The following is a 24,457-nucleotide window of genomic DNA, read 5'->3' as shown; positions in this document are numbered from 1 at the left end:
TGGTCCTAGACGGTTTGTCCGATTTTCACGAAAATTGGCTCAGATCATCAACAGACCATGCTGGCAAAAAGTTATGGAATTCAAGTTGATTCGTCCAACCGTTCTCGAATGACACGTGAAAAAATATGACGAAAAGCACGCAAAAATACACGTGAGGCTATATCTCCACAACGGTTTGGCGTATTGAGACCAAACTTGGTGTGTGTTATAATAAGCATGACCTGAGACTACCTGCAGTGTTTCGACACAGCGCCACCTAGTGGTCAGGAGATATGAAAAATGCATATTTTGGCTTATAACTTCTGAATGGTTTGGCCAAAAATTACAAAACTGGTCTCTGTAGATTCAGTGCGTCATGTCGAGTCGATTGATATCCAATTTTCCCGTGTCGGCCATTTTAGGCGTCGGCCATTTTGAATCATGTTTCAAAATGCTGTATTTTTTGAACGCATCATCGTATCGTTTCGCAAATAATTACAAAAATATTTGGCTCCATGCCCTGAAGATACTCAAAAAGTTTGGTGGCAGCGCCACCTTGTGGCCAATAGTTATAATGAAATATCCCATAAATGCTAATAACTTTTGAATAAATTAGACTATTAAAATTAAAATGGCCTCCCTATATTCTGTGGGTAAAGCCGAGAGCATTGATACCAATTATGCGAATATTGGCCATACTTCCTGTCCGCCATTTTGATTAATGTTGAAAACCTACTTTTTCGAACTCCTCCTAGACCGTTAGTCCGATTTTCACCAAATTTGATGTGTATCATCTTCAGACCATGCTGGCAAAAAGTTATGGATTTCGTGTCGATATATGAAACGGTTCTCATTAAGCGCATCAACGAATTTGTTGGAAGGGTGCCAAAATGCATTTGAGGCTGTATCTCTGCAACGCTTTGACATATTTACACCAAACTTTGTACGTGTCATCGCTACCTCACACTGACCATGCCACATAAATTTGGTAACAGCGCCACCTATTGGTCAAGAGTAATAAACCATTCATTTCCCATGAATAATTACACTTATAAAAATGCTAATAACTTTTTAATGCATTAGCCTATTGCAACGAAACTGGTCTCAAAATATTCCCTGGTTTATGCCGAAAACATAGATACCAAATATGCCAGATTAAGCTGAACTTCCGGTCCGCCATTTTGATTTATGTTGAAAACCTACTTTTTGAACTCCTCATCAGCCGTTAGTCCAATTTTCACCAAAATTTAATCAGATGATCTTCAGACTGTGCTGACAAAAAGTTATGAATTTTGTGTCGATAGACAAAACCGTTTTTGCATACCACAGCGACGAACTTGAGGCATAATGACAAAATGACACTTGAGGCTGTATCTCTGCAATGCTTTGGCATATTGACACCAAACTTTGTTTGTGTCATTGAAAAGTCACACAGAGTACACCAAATTGACTTGATAACAGCACCACCTATTGGTCAATTTTGATAAGCCAGTAAATCATGCTACTAGAGGTTGTATTTATGATTTTTTTAGCCATTTCAATTACAATAATCCTAAAATTGCTGTTATTGCTCATTAATGCATTTGGTGTGATGCTCCATGCCATGCTTAGCTCCTACATTTGCCGTTGGAGTGCTTGGCCCCGTAATTGCTGCTTGCAGCTATATTTAGGGGCCAAGCACCGAAGGTGCGAAGGCACCTATTGTGTTTGTTGGCGTTATTATTATTATTCTTCCTCTTCTTCTTCCACCCCAAGTCTATGGTAGCCCATAGAACCAATTGCGGGAAAGTTGTATAATTTGGCACACTAATAGAGGACTGTCTGAACATTAACCGTAGCAAATTTGAAGTCTCTAACTCAAACTCTCTAGCGCCACCAATTGTCTAAACTTTCAAAAACTTGATGCTAATAACTCTTGAACCGTAAGCCACAAAATGAAAATTCTTTTTTCCTGTGATTCCTTGGCTCATGCCGAGTCGAATGGACACCGAAATTCAAAAATCGCAAGGCTTAGTTTTTTCGCTATCGTCAATTGTTCGTAAAACATACTTTTTCGAACTCGTCCTAGGCCGTTGCACCGATTGTCACGAAAATTGAATCAGATAATCTTCAGACCATGCTGGCAAAAAGTTATGGAATTCAAGTTGATTTCTCAAACCGTTTCCGAATAGCTCATGAACGAATTCTTCGAAAAGCACGCAAACGTGAACGTGAGGCTATATCTCCGCAACGGTTTGGCCTATTGAGACCAATCTTGGTGGGTCTTATAACAACCATTCCCTGGGACTACCTGCAGTGTTTCGGCGCTGTGCCCCCTAGTGGTCAGGAGATATGAAAAATGCATGTTTTTGCTCATAACTTCTGAACGGTTTTGCCAAAAATCACATAAGTGGTGTCTTTAGATTCAGTGCATCATTCCGAGTCGAATGATACCGAATTTTCCCAATTCGGCCATTTTGGGCGTCGGCCATTTTGAATTTAGTTGTAAATTGCTGTATCTTAAGAATGAAGTTCCGTATCGTTTCGCAAATAATTACAAAAATGTCCGGCTCCATGCCCTGAATGTACACAAAAAAATTGGGGGCAGTGCCACCTTGTGGTCAATAGTTATATCGATTTTTCGAAAAATGCTAATAACTTTTGCATACATTAGCCTATTGTAACAAAACTGATGTTGTTAGATTCCTTGGGTCATGCCGAGAACACCGATACCCCATTTGTCAATTTTGGCAAAATTTCCTGTCCGCCATTTTGATTCATGTTGAAAACCTACTTTTTCGAACTCCTCCTAGACCGTTGCTCAGATTTTCACCAAATTTGATTTGGATCATCTTCAGACCATGCTGGCAAAAAGTTATGGAATTTGTGTCGATACACGTAACCGTTTTCAATTAGCGTACCAACGAATTTGCTGGAAAGATGCCAAACTGCATCTGAGGCTGTATCTCTGCAAAGGTTGGAGATATTTACACAAAACTTAATATGTGACATTGTCACATCACATTGACCACGCCACATCATTTTGGTCACAGCGCCACCTATTGGTCAAGAGTAATAAACCAATCAATAACCGCTAATTATTACATTTCCAATAATGCTAATAACTTTTGATTGCATTAGCCTATTATCATGAAACATGTCTCAAAATGTTCCTTGGGACATGCCGACAACATACATACCAATTATGTCATATTAAGCAAAACTTCCTGTCCGCCATTTTGATTCATGTTGAAAACCTTTTTTTTTAAACTCATCCTCAACCGTTTGTCTGATTTTCACCAAAATTGAATCAGATCATCTTCAGACCGTGCTGACAAAAAGTTATGGATTTCGTGTCAATAGACGAAACCGTTTTTGTACAGCGCTGCTTCAGATGTCAGGCATCTTCACAAAATGAGTCTGAGGCTATATCTCTGCAAAGCCCATTAGTGGTCTTCCAGTGACATCTAGTGGTCGTAAATGCAATTTATCATACAACACTGTCTCTTTAACCTTTATAACTGTTATATGTTGTCTTAATTTCATTCCAAAGAAGCATACGCAATTTATGTATAATTTCACAGTCTAGATAATAGTACTGCACTGATTTTAAATAACCTAGATATGGCTGACAGTAAAAGAATAGAACAGAATTACAGACACACACAAACATGAAATGTTTAAACTACTATATTTATACTCAATAAGCATGCTTAAACCCACACACAGATGCACACATTTTGTTATATATATATAGATAATTAAAATAAATGATGGGTGATAAAACCTATTGCAAGTCTTCTGTTTTATGGGCTTCTATGTCATTTTTCAGGTTTCATTGCAATCATAATCTGGCATAATTATAAACATTAGATATATCTGTATGAATAAATTGGTAAACTTTGACTCAATGTGATCTGAAATGCTTGAACAGTAATATTAAATAATAGTAATATACATTTTTTCTAGATGAATCCCTCAACAAGCCCATAAACTGTAATGTTTTAGTCTTTAGTGAGCTCATTAGTGGTCTTCCGGTGACATCTAGTGGTTATAATTGCAATTTTTTATTCAACACTGGGTTTTGAAGCTTTATAAATATTACAGTGTTCTTTTTTACCTAATATCTGTTAAATTTTGCATGATTGTTTAGAAAAAATACAGATCTAATGCATGTGTGATTATATTACCCCTTTTTTTTTTGCACTTTAATGCCATTCACAACAGAAATCTTTAGTTTTTTAGGCCATTTTAACTGTTATAGCACCAGCTATTTTCTGATCTTAATGAAACTTTGCATGCTTGGTGGGTCATCTTTCACATGTTATAACCAAGTTTCATAAAGTTTTGAGTTTTTGTTTCAGTTTTATAGGCTTTAGGTTACATGTGGCCACGGCCCTTTCCTAAATGACCTCTTATAGCTAACCAAAGGACAAAATGCAACATATTTTTGAAAATTATTGATCTAGAGAGTCCAGAGAATATTATTGCAGTGGTTTGATCAAGACTGAACAAAAAACCAGGTGACCCAAAACATTCAAATTCGTGGACCAATTTTACGAAAAAGGCTATAACTCGGGAACAAAATGAGATATCTTCACCAAACTCAGAACTCATATGCATGAACAAAAACTTTAGTCAAATTATTATTATTTTTTCCATATCTGCCACTTGGTGGCGCTACAGGATGAAAAAAAATCAAATGGCTATAACTAAGCAACCGTTGATCCAATCAACTTGAATATTGATATGGCCCAATGTGGCACAAGTGCTCTATGAGGAATTTCACTTATCTTAAAAAACATGGCCGCCATTGGCCAAACAACTTTAAGCACCTATTTGACAAGGTTAATGGAAGTCGATCGGAACGAAACTCGGTGGGCATGTTCGACTCATTGCCCTAAAGGTCTGTAAGTATTTTGAAAGAAATTGCCCACAACGTTGTCACCTCCCACAGAACACAATAGACCATGCTGGCAAAAAGTTATGGATTTCGTGTCGATATACGAAACAGTTCTCATTTAGCGCATCAACGAATTTGCTGGAAGGGTGCCAAAATGCATTTGAGGCTGTATCTCTGCAACGCTTTGACATATTTGCACCAAATTTTGTATGTGTCATCGTCACCTCACACTGACCATGCCACAGAAATTTGGTGACAGCGCCACCTATTGGTCAAGAGTAATAAACCATTCATTAACCATGAATAATTACACTTGTAAAAATGCTAATAACTTTTTATTGCATTAGCCCATTCGAATGGAACTGGGCTCAAAATATTCCCTGGTTTATGCCGATAACATAGATACCAAATATACCATAGTAAGCTGAACTTCCGGTCCGCCATTTTGATTTATGTTGAAAACCTACTTTGTCGAACTCCTCATCAACCGTAGGTCCGATTTTCACCAAATTCGAATCAAATGATCTTCAGACTATGCTGACTCAAAGTTATGGCTTTTGAGTCGATAGACAAAACCGTTTTCGCATACCACATCGACGAATTTGAGGCACAATGAGTAAATGACACTTGAGGCTGTATCCCTGGAATGCTTTGGCATATTGACACCAAACTTTGTGTGTGTCATTGAAAAGTCACACAGAGTACACCAAATTGATTTTATAACAGTGCCACCTATTGGTCAAGCTTGATAAGCCAAGTAATCATGCTACTAGAGGTGGTATTATAATTTTTTTTTGCCATTTCAATTACAATAATTCCAAAATTGCTGTTATTGCTCATTAATGAATTTGGTGTGATGCTTCATGCGATGCTTAGCTCCTACATTTGCCGTTGGAGTGCTTGGCCCCGTAATTGCTGCTTGCAGCTATATTTATTATTATTCTTCTTCTTCCACCCCAAGTCTATGGTAGCCCATAGAACCGATTGCGGGAAAGTTGTATAATTTGGCACACTAATAGAGGACTGTCTGAACATTAACCGTAGCAAATTTGAAGTCTCTAACTCAAACTCTCTAGCGCCACCAATTGTCTAAACTTTCAAAAACTTGATGCTAATAACTCTTGAACCGTAAGCCACAAAATGAAAATTCTTTTTTCCTGTGATTCCTTGGCTCATGCCGAGTCGAATGGACACTGAAATTCAAAAATCGCAAGGCTTAGTTTTTTCGCTATCGTCAATTGTTCATAAAACCTACTTTTTCGAACTCGTCCTAGGCCGTTGCACCGATTGTCACGAAAATTGAATCAGATAATCTTCAGACCATGCTGACAAAAAGTTATGGAAATCAAGTTGATTTCTCAAACCGTTTCCGAATAGCTCATGAACGAATTCTTCGAAAAGCACGCAAACGTGAACGTGAGGCTATATCTCCGCAACGGTTTGGCCTATTGAGACCAATCTTGGTGGGTCTTATAACAACCATTCCCTGGGACTACCTGCAGTGTTTCGGCGCTGTGCCCCCTAGTGGTCAGGAGATATGAAAAATGCATGTTTTTGCTCATAACTTCTGAACGGTTTTGCCAAAAATCACAAAAGTGGTGTCTTTAGATTCAGTGCATCATTCCGAGTCGAATGATACCGAATTTTCCCAATTCGGCCATTTTGGGCGTCGGCCATTTTGGATTTAGTTGTAAATTGCTGTATCTTAAGAATGAAGTTCCGTATCGTTTCGCAAATAATTACAAAAATGTCCGGCTCCATGCCCTGAATGTACACAAAAAAATTGGGGGCAGCGCCACCTTGTGGTCAATAGTTATAACGATTTTTTCGAAAAATGCTAATAACTTTTGCATACATTAGCCTATTGTAACAAAGCTGATGTTGATAGATTCCTTGGGTCATGCCGAGAACACCGATACCCCATTTGTCAATTTTGGCAAAATTTCCTGTCCGCCATTTTGATTCATGTTGAAAACCTACTTTTTCGAACTCCTCCTAGACCGTTGCTCAGATTTTCACCAAATTTGATTTGGATCATCTTCAGACCATGCTGGCAAAAAGTTATGGAATTTGTGTCGATACACGTAACCGTTTTCAATTAGCGTACCAACGAATTTGCTGGAAAGATGCCAAACTGCATCTGAGGCTGTATCTCTGCAAAGGTTGGAGATATTTACACAAAACTTAATATGTGACATTGTCACATCACATTGACCACGCCACATCATTTTGGTCACAGCGCCACCTATTGGTCAAGAGTAATAAACCAATCAATAACCGCTAATTATTACATTTCCAATAATGCTAATAACTTTTGATTGCATTAGCCTATTATCATGAAACATGTCTCAAAATGTTCCTTGGGACATGCCGACAACATGCATACCAATTATGTCATATTAAGCAAAACTTCCTGTCCGCCATTTTGATTCATGTTGAAAACCTTTTTTTTTAAACTCATCCTCAACCGTTTGTCCGATTTTCACCAAAATTGAATCAGATCATCTTCAGACCGTGCTGACAAAAAGTTATGGATTTCGTGTCAATAGACGAAACCGTTTTTGTACAGCGCTGCTTCAGATGTCAGGCATCTTCACAAAATGAGTCTGAGGCTATATCTCTGCAAAGCCCATTAGTGGTCTTCCAGTGACATCTAGTGGTCGTAAATGCAATTTATCATACAACACTGTCTCTTTAATCTTTATAACTGTTATATGTTGTCTAAATTTCATTCCAAAGAAGCATACGCAATTTATGTATAATTTCACAGTCTAGATAATAGTACTGCACTGATTTTAAATAACCTAGATATGGCTGACAGTAAAAGAAAAGAACAGAATTACAGACACACACAAACATGAAATGTTTAAACTAGTATATTAATACTCAATAAGCATGCTTAAACCCACACACAGATGCACACATTTTGTTATATATATAGATAATTAAAATAAATGATGGGTGATAAAACCTATTGCAAGTCTTCTGTTTTTATGGGCTTCTATGTCATTTTTCAGGTTTCATTGCAATCATAATCTGGCATAAATATAAACATTAGATATATCTGTATGAATAAATTGGTAAACTTTGACTCAATGTGATCTGAAATGCTTGAACAGTAGTATTAAATAATAGTAATATACATTTTTTCTAGATGAATCCCTCAACAAGCCCATAAACTGTAATGTTTTAGTCTTTAGTGAGCTCATTAGTGGTCTTCCGGTGACATCTAGTGGTTATAATTGCAATTTTTTATTCAACACTGGGTTTTGAAGCTTTATAAATATTACAGTGTTCTTTTTTACCTAATCTCTGTTAAATTTTGCATGATTGTTTAGAAAAAATACAGATCTAATGCATGTGTGATTATATTACCCCTTTTTTTTGCAGTTTAATGCCATTCACAACAGAAATCTTTTGTTTTTTAGGCCTGTTTAAATGTTATCTAACCAAAGGACAAAATACAACATATTTTTTCAAAGTTATTGATCTAGAGAGTCCTGAGAATATTACTGCAGTGGTTTGATCAAGACTGAACAAAAAACCAGGTGACCCAAAACATTCAAATTCGTGGACCAATTTTATGAAAAAGGCTATAACTCGGGAACAAAATGAGATATCTTCACCAAACTCAGAACTCATATGCATGAACAAAAACTTTAGTCAAATTATTATTTTTTCCATATCTGCCACTTGGTGGCGCTACAGGATGCAAAAAAAACTAAAATGGCTATAACTAAGCAACCGCTGATCCAATCAACTTGAAAATTGGTATGGCCCAATGTGGCATAAGTGTCTATAAGGAATTTCACTTATCTTAAAAAACATGGCCGCCATTGGCCAAACAACTTTAAGCACCTATTTGACAAGGTTAATGGAAGTCGATCGGAACGAAACTCGGTGGGCATGTTCGACTCATTGCCCTAAAGGTCTGTAAGTATTTTGAAAGAAATTGCCCACAACATTGTCACCTCCCACAGAACACAACAAAGCGATTTGATTACAGCGCCAACTATTTTCCAAAAATGATAATGCATCATTTTACTGGAGTTTTACTGGCTGTTTCAATTACACTCTTCCAATAATTGCTTTTCTTACTCGTTGCATTTGGTCTGATGCTCCATGCCACGCTTAGCTCCTCGCTGTGGAACTTTTATTAACGATTTTCAGCCATTTCAATTACAATCATGCAATTATTAATTTCATTATTCATTGTTGCATTTGATCTGATGCTACATATGCTTAGCTCCTGATGTTGCCGCTGGAATGCTTGGCCCCGTGATTGCTGCTTGCAGCTATATTTATTAGGGGCCAAGCACCGAAGGTGCGAAGGCACCTATTGTGTTTGTTGGCGTTATTATTATTATTCTTCTTCTTCCACCCCAAGTCTATGGTAGCCCATAGAACCGATTGCGGGAAAGTTGTATAATTTGGCACACTAATAGAGGACTGTCTGAACATTAACCGTAGCAAATTTGAAGTCTCTAACTCAAACTCTCTAGCGCCACCAATTGTCTAAACTTTCAAAAACTTGATGCTAATAACTCTTGAACCGTAAGCCACAAAATGAAAATTCTTTTTTCCTGTGATTCCTTGGCTCATGCCGAGTCGAATGGACACCGAAATTCAAAAATCGCAAGGCTTAGTTTTTTCGCTATCGTCAATTGTTCGTAAAACCTACTTTTTCGAACTCGTCCTAGGCCGTTGCACCGATTGTCACGAAAATTGAATCAGATAATCTTCAGACCATGCTGGCAAAAAGTTATGGAATTCAAGTTGATTTCTCAAACCGTTTCCGAATAGCTCATGAACGAATTCTTCGAAAAGCACGCAAACGTGAACGTGAGGCTATATCTCCGCAACGGTTTGGCCTATTGAGACCAATCTTGGTGGGTCTTATAACAACCATTCCCTGGGACTACCTGCAGTGTTTCGGCGCTGTGCCCCCTAGTGGTCAGGAGATATGAAAAATGCATGTTTTTGCTCATAACTTCTGAACGGTTTTGCCAAAAATCACAAAAGTGGTGTCTTTAGATTCAGTGCATCATTCCGAGTCGAATGATACCGAATTTTCCCAATTCGGCCATTTTGGGCGTCGGCCATTTTGGATTTAGTTGTAAATTGCTGTATCTTAAGAATGAAGTTCCGTATCGTTTCGCAAATAATTACAAAAATGTCCGGCTCCATGCCCTGAATGTACACAAAAAAATTGGGGGCAGCGCCACCTTGTGGTCAATAGTTATAACGATTTTTTCGAAAAATGCTAATAACTTTTGCATACATTAGCCTATTGTAACAAAGCTGATGTTGATAGATTCCTTGGGTCATGCCGAGAACACCGATACCCCATTTGTCAATTTTGGCAAAATTTCCTGTCCGCCATTTTGATTCATGTTGAAAACCTACTTTTTCGAACTCCTCCTAGACCGTTGCTCAGATTTTCACCAAATTTGATTTGGATCATCTTCAGACCATGCTGGCAAAAAGTTATGGAATTTGTGTCGATACACGTAACCGTTTTCAATTAGCGTACCAACGAATTTGCTGGAAAGATGCCAAACTGCATCTGAGGCTGTATCTCTGCAAAGGTTGGGGATATTTACACAAAACTTAATATGTGACATTGTCACATCACATTGACCACGCCACATCAGTTTGGTCACAGCGCCACCTATTGGTCAAGAGTAATAAACCAATCAATAACCGCTAATTATTACATTTCCAATAATGCTAATAACTTTTGATTGCATTAGCCTATTATCATGAAACATGTCTCAAAATGTTCCTTGGGACATGCCGACAACATACATACCAATTATGTCATATTAAGCAAAACTTCCTGTCCGCCATTTTGATTCATGTTGAAAACCTTTTTTTTTAAACTCATCCTCAACCGTTTGTCTGATTTTCACCAAAATTGAATCAGATCATCTTCAGACCGTGCTGACAAAAAGTTATGGATTTCGTGTCAATAGACGAAACCGTTTTTGTACAGCGCTGCTTCAGATGTCAGGCATCTTCACAAAATGAGTCTGAGGCTATATCTCTGCAAAGCCCATTAGTGGTCTTCCAGTGACATCTAGTGGTCGTAAATGCAATTTATCATACAACACTGTCTCTTTAACCTTTATAACTGTTATATGTTGTCTTAATTTCATTCCAAAGAAGCATACGCAATTTATGTATAATTTCACAGTCTAGATAATAGTACTGCACTGATTTTAAATAACCTAGATATGGCTGACAGTAAAAGAATAGAACAGAATTACAGACACACACAAACATGAAATGTTTAAACTACTATATTAATACTCAATAAGCATGCTTAAACCCACACACAGATGCACACATTTTGTTATATATATAGATAATTAAAATAAATGATGGGTGATAAAACCTATTGCAAGTCTTCTGTTTTTATGGGCTTCTATGTCATTTTTCAGGTTTCATTGCAATCATAATCTGGCATAATTATAAACATTAGATATATCTGTATGAATAAATTGGTAAACTTTGACTCAATGTGATCTGAAATGCTTGAACAGTAATATTAAATAGTAATATACATTTTTTCTAGATGAATCCCTCAACAAGCCCATAAACTGAAATGTTTTAGTCTTTAGTGAGCTCATTAGTGGTCTTCCGGTGACATCTAGTGGTTATAATTGCAATTTTTTATTCAACACTGGGTTTTGAAGCTTTATAAATATTACAGTGTTCTTTTTTACCTAATCTCTGTTAAATTTTGCATGATTGTTTAGAAAAAATACAGATTTAATGCATGTGTGATTATATTACCCCTTTTTTTTTTTGCAGTTTAATGCCATTCACAACAGAAATCTTTTGTTTTTTAGGCCTGTTTAACTGTTATAGCACCAGCTATTTTCTGATCTTAATGAAACTTTGCATGCTTGGTGGGTCATCTTTCACATGTTATAACCAAGTTTCATAAAGTTTTGAGTTTTTGTTTCAGTTTTATAGGCTTTAGGTTACATGTGGCCACGGCCCTTTCCTAAATGACCTCTTATAGCTAACCAAAGGACAAAATGCAACACATTTTTGAAAATTATTGATCTAGAGAGTCCAGAGAATATTATTGCAGTGGTTTGATCAAGACTGAACAAAAAACCAGGTGACCCAAAACATTCAAATTCGTGGACCAATTTTACGAAAAAGGCTATAACTCGGGAACAAAATGAGATATCTTCACCAAACTCAGAACTCATATGCATGAACAAAAACTTTAGTCAAATTATTATTTTTTTTTCCATATCTGCCACTTGGTGGCGCTACAGGATGAAAAAAAATCAAATGGCTATAACTAAGCAACCGTTGATCCAATCAACTTGAAAATTGATATGGCCCAATGTGGCACAAGTGCTCTATGAGGAATTTCACTTATCTTAAAAAACATGGCCGCCATTGGCCAAACAACTTTAAGCACCTATTTGACAAGGTTAATGGAAGTCGATCGGAACGAAACTCGGTGGGCATGTTCGACTCATTGCCCTAAAGGTCTGTAAGTATTTTGAAAGAAATTGCCCACAACATTGTCACCTCCCACAGAACACAACAAAGCGATTTGATTACAGCGCCACCTATTTTCCAAAAATGATAATGCATCATTTTACTGGAGTTTTACTGGCTGTTTCAATTACACTCTTCCAATAATTGCTTTTCTTACTCGTTGCATTTGGTCTGATGCTCCATGCCATGCTTAGCTCCTCGCTGTGGAACTTTTATTAACGATTTTCAGCCATTTCAATTACAATCATGCAATTATTAATTTCTTTATTCATTGTTGCATTTGGTCTGCTTAGCTCCTGATGTTGCCGCTGGAATGCTTGGCCCCGTGATTGCTGCTTGCAGCTTTATTTCTTCCTCTTCTTCTTCCACCCCAAGTCTATGGTAGCCCATAGAACCGATTGCGGGAAAGTTGTATAATTTGGCACACTAATAGAGGACTGTCTGAACATTAACCGTAGCAAATTTGAAGTCTCTAACTCAAACTCTCTAGCGCCACCAATTGTCTAAACTTTCAAAAACTTGATGCTAATAACTCTTGAACCGTAAGCCACAAAATGAAAATTCTTTTTTCCTGTGATTCCTTGGCTCATGCCGAGTCGAATGGACACCGAAATTCAAAAATCGCAAGGTTTAGTTTTTTCGCTATCGTCAATTGTTCGTAAAACCTACTTTTTCGAACTCGTCCTAGGCCGTTGCACCGATTGTCACAAAAATTGAATCAGATAATCTTCAGACCATGCTGGCAAAAAGTTATGGAATTCAAGTTGATTTCTCAAACCGTTTCCGAATAGCTCATGAACGAATTCTTCGAAAAGCACGCAAACGTGAACGTGAGGCTATATCTCCGCAACGGTTTGGCCTATTGAGACCAATCTTGGTGGGTCTTATGACAACCATTCCCTGGGACTACCTGCAGTGTTTCGGCGCTGTGCCCCCTAGTGGTCAGGAGATATGAAAAATGCATGTTTTTGCTCATAACTTCTGAACGGTTTTGCCAAAAATCACAAAAGTGGTGTCTTTAGATTCAGTGCATCATTCCGAGTCGAATGATACCGAATTTTCCCAATTCGGCCAATTTGGGCGTCGGCCATTTTGAATTTAGTTGTAAATTGCTGTATCTTAAGAATGAAGTTCCGTATCGTTTCGCAAATAATTACAAAAATGTCCGGCTCCATGCCCTGAATGTACACAAAAAAATTGGGGGCAGCGCCACCTTGTGGTCAATAGTTATAACGATTTTTCGAAAAATGCTAATAACCTTTGCATACATTAGCCTATTGTAACAAAACTGATGTTGATAGATTCCTTGGGTCATGCCGAGAACACCGATACCCGATTTGTCAATTTTGGCAAAATTTCCTGTCCGCCATTTTGATTCATGTTGAAAACCTACTTTTTCGAACTCCTCCTAGACCGTTGCTCAGATTTTCACCAAATTTGATTTGGATCATCTTCCGACCATGCTGGCAAAAAGTTATGGAATTTGTGTCGATACACGTAACCGTTTTCAATTAGCGTACCAACGAATTTGCTGGAAAGATGCCAAACTGCATCTGAGGCTGTATCTCTGCAAAGGTTGGAGATATTTACACAAAACTTAATATGTGACATTGTCACATCACATTGACCACGCCACATCATTTTGGTCACAGCGCCACCTATTGGTCAAGAGTAATAAACCAATCAATAACCGCTAATTATTACATTTCCAATAATGCTAATAACTTTTGATTGCATTAGCCTATTATCATGAAACATGTCTCAAAATGTTCCTTGGGACATGCCGACAACATACATACCAATTATGTCATATTAAGCAAAACTTCCTGTCCGCCATTTTGATTCATGTTGAAAACCTTTTTTTTTAAACTCATCCTCAACCGTTTGTCTGATTTTCACCAAAATTGAATCAGATCATCTTCAGACCGTGCTGACAAAAAGTTATGGATTTCGTGTCAATAGACGAAACCGTTTTTGTACAGCGCTGCTTCAGATGTCAGGCATCTTCACAAAATGAGTCTGAGGCTATATCTCTGCAAAGCTTTGTTGTAATTAAGCCAAACTTGTGTGTGCCATTGTCTAACATGGAGAATAGGCTCACAGACACTCACACACAGAAATGAAATGGTTCAACTATTATATGAATAATCAATAAGCATGATTACACACACACACACACACACACAGAGAGAGAAGTACATGCCCACACATTTTGTTGTATGTAGATATTTGAAATAAATTATAGGTGACACACAACTCACAGAAAGACTTATTTTCTTACATTTCTATGTCAGGTTTCATTGCATTCATATTCTGACATAATAGTAAACATTTGATATACATGTATGAATAAATTGTTGAACTTTCACTCAATGTGATCTTAAATGCTTGAACAGTAATATTAAATAATAGTAATATATATTTTTCTAGATGAATCAATCATCGAGACAATGAACTGTAATGTTTTAGTCTTTAGTGAGCCCATTAGTGGTCTTCCAGTGACATCTAGTGGTCGTAAATGCAATTTATCATACAACACTGTTTTTTTAACCTTTATAACTGTTATATGTCGTCTTAATTTCATTCCAAAGAAGCATACGCAATTTATGTATAATTTCACAGTCTAGATAATAGTACTGCACTGATTTTAAATAACCTAGATATGGCTGACAGTAAAAGAATAGAACAGAATTACAGACACACACAAACATGAAATGTTTAAACTACTATATTAATACTCAATAAGCATGCTTAAACCCACACACAGATGCACACATTTTGTTATATATATAGATAATTAAAATAAATGATGGGTGATAAAACCTATTGCAAGTCTTCTGTTTTTATGGGCTTCTATGTCATTTTTCAGGTTTCATTGCAATCATAATCTGGCATAATTATAAACATTAGATATATCTGTATGAATAAATTGGTAAACTTTGACTCAATGTGATCTGAAATGCTTGAACAGTAATATTAAATAATAGTAATATACATTTTTTCTAGATGAATCCCTCAACAAGCCCATAAACTGTAATGTTTTAGTCTTTAGTGAGCTCATTAGTGGTCTTCCGGTGACATCTAGTGGTTATAATTGCAATTTTTTATTCAACACTGGGTTTTGAAGCTTTATAAATATTACAGTGTTCTTTTTTACCTAATCTCTGTTAAATTTTGCATGATTGTTTAGAAAAAATACAGATCTAATGCATGTGTGATTATATTACCCCTTTTTTTTTTGGCAGTTTAATGCCATTCACAACAGAAATCTTTTGTTTTTTAGGCCATTTTAACTGTTATAGCACCAGCTATTTTCTGATCTTAATGAAACTTTGCATGCTTGGTGGGTCATCTTTCACATGTTATAACCAAGTTTCATAAAGTTTTGAGTTTTTGTTTCAGTTTTATAGGCTTTAGGTTACATGTGGCCACGGCCCTTTCCTAAATGACCTCTTATAGCTAACCAAAGGACAAAATGCAACATATTTTTGAAAAATATTGATCTAGAGAGTCCAGAGAATATTATTGCAGTGGTTTGATCAAGACTGAACAAAAAACCAGGTGACCCAAAACATTCAAATTCGTGGACCAATTTTACGAAAAAGGCTGTAACTCGGGAACAAAATGAGATATCTTCACCAAACTCAGAACTCATATGCATGAACAAAAACTTTAGTCAAATTATTATTTTTTTTTCCATATCTGCCACTTGGTGGCGCTACAGGATGAAAAAAAATCAAATGGCTATAACTAAGCAACCGTTGATCCAATCAACTTGAAAATTGATATGGCCCAATGTGGCACAAGTGCTCTATGAGGAATTTCACTTATCTTAAAAAACATGGCCGCCATTGGCCAAACAACTTTAAGCACCTATTTGACAAGGTTAATGGAAGTCGATCGGAACGAAACTCGGTGGGCATGTTCGACTCATTGCCCTAAAGGTCTGTAAGTATTTTGAAAGAAATTGCCCACAACATTGTCACCTCCCACAGAACACAACAAAGCGATTTGATTACAGCGCCACCTATTTTCCAAAAATGATAATGCATCATTTTACTGGAGTTTTACTGCTTGTTTCAATTACACTCTTCCAATAATTGCTTTTCTTACTCGTTGCATTTGGTCTGATGCTCCATGCCATGCTTAGCTCCTCGCTGTGGAACCTTTAATAACGATTTTCAGCCATTTCAATTACAATCATGCAATTATTAATTTCATTATTCATTGTTGCATTTGGTCTGATGCTACATATGCTTAGCTCCTGATGTTGCCGCTGGAATGCTTGGCCCCGTGATTGCTGCTTGCAGCTATATTTATTATTATTCTTCTTCTTCCACCCCAAGTCTATGGTAGCCCATAGAACCGATTGCGGGAAAGTTGTATAATTTGGCACACTAATAGAGGACTGTCTGAACATTAACCGTAGCAAATTTGAAGTCTCTAACTCAAACTCTCTAGCGCCACCAATTGTCTAAACTTTCAAAAACTTGATGCTAATAACTCTTGAACCGTAAGCCACAAAATGAAAATTCTTTTTTCCTGTGATTCCTTGGCTCATGCCGAGTCGAATGGACACCGAAATTCAAAAATCGCAAGGCTTAGTTTTTTCGCTATCGTCAATTGTTCGTAAAACCTACTTTTTCCAACTCAACCTAGGCCGTTGCACCGATTGTCACGAAAATTGAATCAGATAATCTTCAGACCATGCTGACAAAAAGTTATGGAAATCAAGTTGATTTCTCAAACCGTTTCCGAATAGCTCATGAACGAATTCTTCGAAAAGCACGCAAACGTGAACGTGAGGCTATATCTCCGCAACGGTTTGGCCTATTGAGACCAATCTTGGTGGGTCTCATAACAACCATTCCCTGGGACTACCTGCAGTGTTTCGGCGCTGTGCCCCCTAGTGGTCAGGAGATATGAAAAATGCATGTTTTTGCTCATAACTTCTGAACGGTTTTGCCAAAAATCACAAAAGTGGTGTCTTTAGATTCAGTGCATCATTCCGAGTCGAATGATACCGAATTTTCCCAATTCGGCCATTTTGGGCGTCGGCCATTTTGGATTTAGTTGTAAATTGCTGTATCTTAAGAATGAAGTTCCGTATCGTTTCGCAAATAATTACAAAAATGTCCGGCTCCATGCCCTGAATGTACACAAAAAAATTGGGGGCAGCGCCACCTTGTGGTCAATAGTTATAACGATTTTTTTGAAAAATGCTAATAACTTTTGCATACATTAGCCTATTGTAACAAAGCTGATGTTGATAGATTCCTTGGGTCATGCCGAGAACACCGATACCCCATTTGTCAATTTTGGCAAAATTTCCTGTCCGCCATTTTGATTCATGTTGAAAACCTACTTTTTCGAACTCCTCCTAGACCGTTGCTCAGATTTTCACCAAATTTGATTTGGATCATCTTCAGACCATGCTGGCAAAAAGTTATGGAATTTGTGTCGATACACGTAACCGTTTTCAATTAGCGTACCAACGAATTTGCTGGAAAGATGCCAAACTGCATCTGAGGCTGTATCTCTGCAAAGGTTGGAGATATTTACACAAAACTTAATATGTGACATTGTCACATCACATTGACCACGCCACATCATTTTGGTCACAGCGCCACCTATTGGTCAAGAGTAATAAACCAATCAATAACCGCTAATTATTACATTTACAATAATGCTAATAACTTTTGATTGCATTAGCCTATTATCATGAAACATGTCTCAAAATGTTCCTTGGGACATGCCGACAACATACATACCAATTATGTCATATTAAGCAAAACTTCCTGTCCGCCATTTTGATTCATGTTGAAAACCTTTTTTTTTAAACTCATCCTCAACCGTTTGTCTGATTTTCACCAAAATTGAATCAGATCATCTTCAGACCGTGCTGACAAAAAGTTATGGATTTCGTGTCAATAGACGAAACCGTTTTTGTACAGCGCTGCTTCAGATGTCAGGCATCTTCACAAAATGAGTCTGAGGCTATATCTCTGCAAAGCCCATTAGTGGTCTTCCAGTGACATCTAGTGGTCGTAAATGCAATTTATCATACAACACTGTCTCTTTAACCTTTATAACTGTTATATGTTGTCTTAATTTCATTCCAAAGAAGCATACGCAATTTATGTATAATTTCACAGTCTAGATAATAGTACTGCACTGATTTTAAATAACCTAGATATGGCTGACAGTAAAAGAATAGGACAGAATTACAGACACACACAAACATGAAATGTTTAAACTAGTATATTAATACTCAATAAGCATGCTTAAACTCACACACAGATGCACACATTTTGTTATATATATAGATAATTAAAATAAATAATGGGTGATAAAACCTATTGCACGTCTTCTGTTTTTATGGGCTTCTATGTCATTTTTCAGGTTTCATTGCAATCATAATCTGGCATAATTATAAACATTAGATATATCTGTATGAATGAATTGGTAAACTTTGACTCAGTGTGATCTGAAATGCTTGAACAGTAATATTAAATAATAGTAATATACATTTTTTCTAGATGAATCCCTCAACAAGCCCATAAACTGTAATGTTTTAGTCTTTAGTGAGCTCATTAGTGGTCTTCCGGTGACATCTAGTGGTTATAATTGCAATTTTTTATTCAACACTGGGTTTTGAAGCTTTATAAATATTACAGTGTTTTTTTTTACCTAATCTCTGTTAAATTTTGCATGATTGTTTAGAAAAAATACAGATCTAATGCATGTGTGATTATATTACCCCCTTTTTTTGCAGTTTAATGCCATTCACAACAGAAATCTTTTGTTTTTTAGGCCATTTTAACTGTTATAGCACCAGCTATTTTCTGATCTTAATCAGAGGTGGGTAGAGTACCCAAAAACTTTACTCAAGTAAAAGTAAAAGTAATTCTAGAAATATTTACTCAAGTAAAAGTAAAAGTACTAGTCTTGAATAGTTACTTGAGTAAGAGTAAAAGAGTATCGGATAAAAAATCTACTCAAGTAGTTAGTTACTAGTTACTTTGGGTCATATATACGGAGCCTTTTTTTATATAGATATATAGACAAAAAATGTATGTAATGTATGTGTGTGTGTATAAATGTATATATTTCATCAGCCTTTAATCCAATTTATGTAATTTATTATAAAACCCTGTCTGTTTATTTAAGTAACAAATATAGGTGTCATGCCATAACATATTTTTAATACGACTGACTTTATTTTAAATGTGAATTTAACATTGAAAGTTAATGTGATATAAATATTGCTACTAATCTTTCATTGTTCAGAAAGAGAGCAAATAACATTTACATTATTAAACATAATTTTCACTGACAGTCTAGATTTCATTCACTCTCAGAAACTACCATTAAAATCACTGAAACTGTTAACACTGTGAAATCAATATCTTAATTATAGATTCGTACACACATCTGCACTTTGTTGTTTCTGACGAGAGAATTCGGCAGAAAGAGGTATTCAGTAAGTGAGCGAGTGAAGGAAGCACCGGCATTTCAGCGATGACTCATCGGAACAGAATCGTGTGTGATTGGTTAATGCGCAGCGCTCTAAAAACGCGTCTGTCTCTGGCTCAGCGCCAGCAAGCGATCACAGATCTGAATTTAGCAGCTGATGATATGACTTGCTGAACGTACTCGCACTGGTGTGATTGTATTAAAATTAATAAAATCTTAATCGGCTATTCTTTGTCTTTTGGAAGCTGCATTCAACCTGTTATAAGCCACACACGTACAACAAACTAATGTCACAGTGGTATTGTGTACTGTAATCGAATGTAGCCCAAGTTATTACCTGTTAAACAGTAGACAGCACACGCGTTCATCTAATAAGGATCTCCATCGCAAGCAAAGAATAGCCTTTGCAGATTAGCTTTCAATTCAGTGCAGTTCCATAGCCCCGTTTTCAACGCTGCTAATATTCTTAAACGTTACAACTCTGAGTGAACCGCTTCAGAGCTCAGCGCGTGCAGCATGGAACTGAACGACTCAATCAAACTGATTCATGAACCAATTCACTCGTTTGCCAATTGGTTTGATCAAGCCTTTGAACAGAGTTGACTCAAAAGAATGAATCATTCGCGAATGGGCATCGCTCATTGTCCAGAGAAAAGTAGACGGCGCGTTTGGAATAAACTGAAGCATTTATTGCATTAAGATAAAGTAACGAGAGGGGCGTCGCCCACAGTAACGAAGTAAAAGTACAGATTTTTCCCAAAAAATGTACTCAAGTAAGAGTATAAAGTACCCATCTTTAAATATACTCCGAAAAGTATTCGTTACCCCGAAAAATTACTCAAGTAAATGTAACGAAGTAAATGTAACTCGTTACTACCCACCTCTGATCTTAATGAAACTTTGCATGCTTGGTGGGTCATCTTTCACATGTTATAACCAAGTTTCATAAAGTTTTGAGTTTTTGTTTCAGTTTTATAGGCTTTAGGTTACATGTGGCCACGGCCCTTTCCTAAATGACCTCTTATAGCTAACCAAAGGACAAAATGCAACATATTTTTGAAAATTATTGATCTAAAGAGTCCAGAGAATATTATTGCAGTGGTTTGATCAAGACTGAACAAAAAACCAGGTGACCAAAAACATTCAAATTCGTGGACCAATTTTACGAAAAAGGCTATAACTCGGGAACAAAATGAGATATCTTCACCAAACTCAGAACTCATATGCATGAACAAAAACTTTAGTCAAATTATAATTTTTTTTCCATATCTGCCACTTGGTGGCGCTACAGGATGAAAAAAAAGTCAAATGGCTATAACTAAGCAACCGTTGATCCAATCAACTTGAAAATTGATATGGCCCAATGTGGCACAAGTGCTCTATGAGGAATTTCACTTATCTTAAAAAACATGGCCGCCATTGGCCAAACAACTTTAAGCACCTATTTGACAAGGTTAATGGAAGTCGATCGGAACGAAACTCGGTGGGCATGTTCGACTCATTGCCCTAAAGGTCTGTAAGTATTTTGAAAGAAATTGCCCACAACATTGTCACCTCCCACAGAACACAACAAAGCGATTTGATTACAGCGCCACCTATTTTCCAAAAATGTTAATGCATCATTTTACTGGAGTTTTACTGGCTGTTTCAATTACACTCTTCCAATAATTGCTTTTCTTACTCGTTGCATTTGGTCTGATGCTCCATGCCATGCTTAGCTCCTCGCTGTGGAACTTTTATTAACGATTTTCAGCCATTTCAATTACAATCATGCAATTATTAATTTCATTATTCATTGTTGCATTTGGTCTGATGCTACATATGCTTAGCTCCTGATGTTGCCGCTGGAATGCTTGGCCCCGTGATTGCTGCTTGCAGCTATATTTATTATTCTTCTTCTTCCGCCGCAAGTCTATGGCAGCCCATAGAACCGATTGCGGGAAAGTTGTATAATTTGGCACACTGATAGAGGACAGTCCCAACATTAACTATAGCAAATTTGAAGTCTCTATCTCCTACTCTCTAGCGCCACCACTTGTCCAAACTTTCAATGTTTGTATGCTAATAACTTTTGAACCGTAAGCCAGAAAATGGAAATTCTTTTTTCCTCTGAATCCTTGGCTCATGCCAAGTCGAATGAACCCCAAAATTCAAAAATCGCAAGGTTTAGTTTTTTCGCTATTTTCAATTATTCGAAAAACCTACTTTTTCGAACTCGTCCTAGACGGTTAGTCCGATTGCCACGAAAATTGGCTCAGATCATCTTCAGACCATGCTGGCAAAAAGTTATGGAATTCAAGTTGATTCGTCCAACTGTTGTCGAATGACACGTAAACAAATTTGACGAAAAGCACGCAAACATGCACGTGAGGCTATATCCCGGCAACGGTTTGTCATATTGAGACCAAACTTGGCGTGTGTTATAACAAGCATGAACTGAGACTACCTGCAGTGTTTCGACACAGCGCCACCTAGTGGTCAGGAGATATGAAAAATGCATATTTTGGCTTATAACTACTGAATGGTTTGGCCAAAAATCACACAACTGGTCTCTTTAGATTCAGTGAGTCATGTCGAGTCAAATGATATCCAATTTTCCTGTGTCGGCCATTTTAGGCGTCGGCCATTTTGAATTATGATTTAAAATGCTGTATTTTTTGAACGCAGCATCGTATCGTTTCGCAAATAATTACAAAAATATTCGGCTCCATGCCCTGAAGGTACTCAAAAAGTTTGGTGGCAGCGCCACCTTGTGGCCAATAGTTATAATGAAATATCACATAAATGCTAATAACTTTTGAATAAATTAGTCTATTTAAATTAAAATGGTCTCGCTATATTCTGTGGGTCATGCCGAGAGTATTGATACCAATAATGTGAAAATTGGCCTTACTTCCTGTCCGCCATTTTGCTTAATGTTGAAAACCTACTTTTTCGAACTCCTCCTAGACCGTTAGCCCAATTTTCACCAAATTTAACGTGCATCATCTTCAGAACATGCTGGCAAAAAGTTATGGATTTTGTGTCGATATACGTAACGGTTCTCATTTAGCGCATCAACGAATTTGCTGGAAGGGTGCCAAAATGCATTTGAGGCTGTATCTCTGCAACACTTTGACATATTTGCACCAAACTTTGTATGTGTCATCGCCACCTCACACTGACCATGCCACATAAATTTGGTAACAGCGCCACCTATTGGTCAAGAGTAATAAACCATTCATTAACCATGAGTAATTACACTTTTTAAAATGCTAATAACTTTTTATTCCATGAGCCTATTGCAACGAAACTGGGCTCAAAATATTCCCTGGCTTATGCCGATAACATAGATACCAAATATGCCAGTGTTTACTGAAGTTCCGGTCCACCATTTTGATTTATGTAGAAAACCTACTTTTTCGAACTCCTCATGAACCGTATGTCCAATTTTCACCAAATTCGAATCAGATGATCTTCAGACTATGTTGACACAAAGTTATGGATTTTGTGTCGATAGACAAAACCGTTTTCGCATACCAAAGCGACGAAGTTGAAACACAATGACAAAATGACACTTGAGGCTGCATCTCTGGAATGCTGTGGCATATTAACACCAAACTTTGTGTGTGTCATTGAAAAGTCAAACAGAGTACACCAAATTGATTTCATAACAGTGCCACCTATTGGTCAAACTTTATAAGCCAAGTAATCATGCTACTAGAGGTGGTATTATGATTTTTTTTTTTGCCATTTCAATTACAATAATTCCAAAATTACTGTTATTGCTCATTAATGTATTTGGTGTGATGCTTCATGCCATGCTTAGCTCCTACATTTGCCGTTGGAGTGCTTGGCCCCGTAATTGCTGCTTGCAGCTATATTTAGGGGCCAAGCACCGAAGGTGCGTAGGCACCTATTGTTTTCGTTGGCGTTATTATTATTCTTCTTCTTCTTCTTCCGCCGCAAGTCTATGGCAGCCCATAGAACCGTTTGCGGGAAAGTTGTATAATTTGGCACACTGATAGAGGACAGTCCCAACATTAACTATAGCAAATTTGAAGCCTCTAACTCCTACTCTCTAGCGCCACCACTTGTCCAAACTTTCAATGTTTGTATGCTAATAACTTTTGAACCGTAAGCCAGAAAATGGAAATTCTTTTTTCCTCTGAATCCTTGGCTCAAGCCAAGTCGAATGAACCCTAAAATTCAAAAATCGCAAGGTTTAGTTTTTTCGCTATTTTCAACTTTTCGAAAAACTTACTTTTTCGAACTCGTCCTAGACGGTTTGTCCGATTTTCACGAAAATTGGCTCAGATCATCAACAGACCATGCTGGCAAAAAGTTATGGAATTCAAGTTGATTCGTCCAACCGTTCTCGAATGACACGTGAAAAAATATGACGAAAAGCACGCAAAAATACACGTGAGGCTATATCTCCACAACGGTTTGGCGTATTGAGACCAAACTTGGTGTGTGTTATAATAAGCATGACCTGAGACTACCTGCAGTGTTTCGACACAGCGCCACCTAGTGGTCAGGAGATATGAAAAATGCATATTTTGGCTTATAACTTCTGAATGGTTTGGCCAAAAATTACAAAACTGGTCTCTG

At 37.1% G+C, this 24,457-nt stretch overlaps 2 long non-coding RNA genes across 2 annotated transcripts in view; one reads left to right on the top strand and one right to left on the bottom strand.

Moving 5' to 3' along the window:
- Positions 1-438: 438 nt before the first annotated feature.
- LOC127968956 (uncharacterized) lies at positions 439-19,166 on the bottom strand. Its single transcript, XR_008156179.1, has 3 exons — positions 17,044-19,166; positions 9,198-9,557; positions 439-1,677 (listed from the first exon to the last, which is right to left on the bottom strand). It is a non-coding gene; the product is annotated as an uncharacterized LOC127968956 (long non-coding RNA).
- Positions 19,167-19,959: 793 nt separating this feature from the next.
- The window catches only part of LOC127968958 (uncharacterized), a 94,517-nt gene continuing 90,019 nt past the window's right edge, over positions 19,960-24,457 (top strand). Inside the window, exon 1 of the long non-coding RNA XR_008156181.1 lies at positions 19,960-20,993. This is a non-coding gene — a long non-coding RNA (uncharacterized LOC127968958). The remainder of the gene's footprint in view (positions 20,994-24,457) is intronic.

This window comes from Carassius gibelio, chromosome B12, assembly GCF_023724105.1.
Source record: "Carassius gibelio isolate Cgi1373 ecotype wild population from Czech Republic chromosome B12, carGib1.2-hapl.c, whole genome shotgun sequence".
NCBI classification, from domain to species: Eukaryota; Metazoa; Chordata; class Actinopteri; order Cypriniformes; family Cyprinidae; genus Carassius; species Carassius gibelio.
This window is presented reverse-complemented; position numbering and strand designations above follow the sequence as displayed.